Below are 1,351 nucleotides of genomic sequence, written 5' to 3'. Positions count from 1 at the left end.
GGGGGGGCGGCCCGCGGCCGTCCGGTGGGCCCCGCGCCCTCACCGCCCACCCCCACTACCCCCTGGCGCACCGCGCCGGCGCCCACCCGGATCGCCCAATTTCGTGCGTGATGGCGAAGCGAAAGGCAGAGGGGCCATGGTGAAGATGCCGGTGTGGCGTCTCGGGGTCCGTGGAGGGGAGGGGGTCGGCGAATACGCAGGCAGAGGAAGGAGGGAGGGGGGCATTCACGAGGGAGGTTGAAGGGGTGAGGTGACTCGTTTCGGCGTTCTACTCGATGCCAAGGGGTGACGCTAACAAGAGGAAGTGGTGGTGAGCCAAACGAGTGGGAGGTCCCCATCAGTCCTACCCCTCCCCCCCCACACACACACACGCACACGCAGACCCAAAGAGCGAGTGCGGACTTTGGCCACTCAGAAAGCGAAGGCGCAGCGGAGGAGCACTGGGCGGGGGAAGGGGGGGGGGTCTCACAGTGGGCGCCGAGGGAAACACTGGAAACGCTCAGGGTGGAACCGAGGCGAAGGGCACACCCACTCCGAGAGGATGCAGACAGACCACACACCATCGCACATCGACGTAACACGAGGAGGAGACGGTGTGGGTGTGGAGAAACAACGTTGCGAATGAAGCAGGCGAGAGAGCAGCACATGTGCACGCGCATCTCCGCGCGCCGCGTTGTCCACTCATCTCGTTGAATCACTTGTGCACGAGTGGTGCTGCTCTCGTGCGCACAGACCCCTCAGACGTGCCCCTCGGACGACATCTACAGCTTCTCTTCACCCTCTAAATTAGAGAACTTCAGACACGCGTGCACCTACACAGATGAGTTGGGGCCTGTAACCAGTACAACAATATTTCTTGATAATATTCCCACATGTCTGCGTGTGTGCGTCCATTCTCTGCGGTGCACAGCATGGGGTCAGACCGCCACGCTGAACCGGCCCCCTCCCGACCAGCCCTGCCACAGACCTCATCGCGTGGCGCGGGGTATCGGTAGACACACACGCGCTACAGCAGTGCGCCGACCCAGCTACCTGAGCACGGCCCCTGCCTCAGGCTCTACCCGACCTCCACGCGTCGCAGGCCCGCCTCACCGCCAGCAGGCAGTGATGGCCGGATGGGATGCGTTCGAATTGCGCCGGCATTTCGCCTGTCAGAGGGACGGCGTAGAGGTGTGCTCGCTGCCGCAGGCCGCCGCGCCGCCACCATGTCCGGGACATGTGCGCCGACACAGCGGTAGCGGTGCATCGCTTCGACCTCCCCACGCCGTAGGCACGTGACCACGTCGCCAGCAGAGGCGGCTCGGCATTGGCAGGGGATGGAGGAGGAGAGGGGGAGGGGGCTGCTTGGCTT

Source organism: Leishmania donovani, chromosome 10 (assembly GCF_000227135.1).
Source record: "Leishmania donovani BPK282A1 complete genome, chromosome 10".
NCBI classification, from domain to species: Eukaryota; Euglenozoa; class Kinetoplastea; order Trypanosomatida; family Trypanosomatidae; genus Leishmania; species Leishmania donovani.
Note: the sequence above shows the minus strand (reverse complement) of the source record.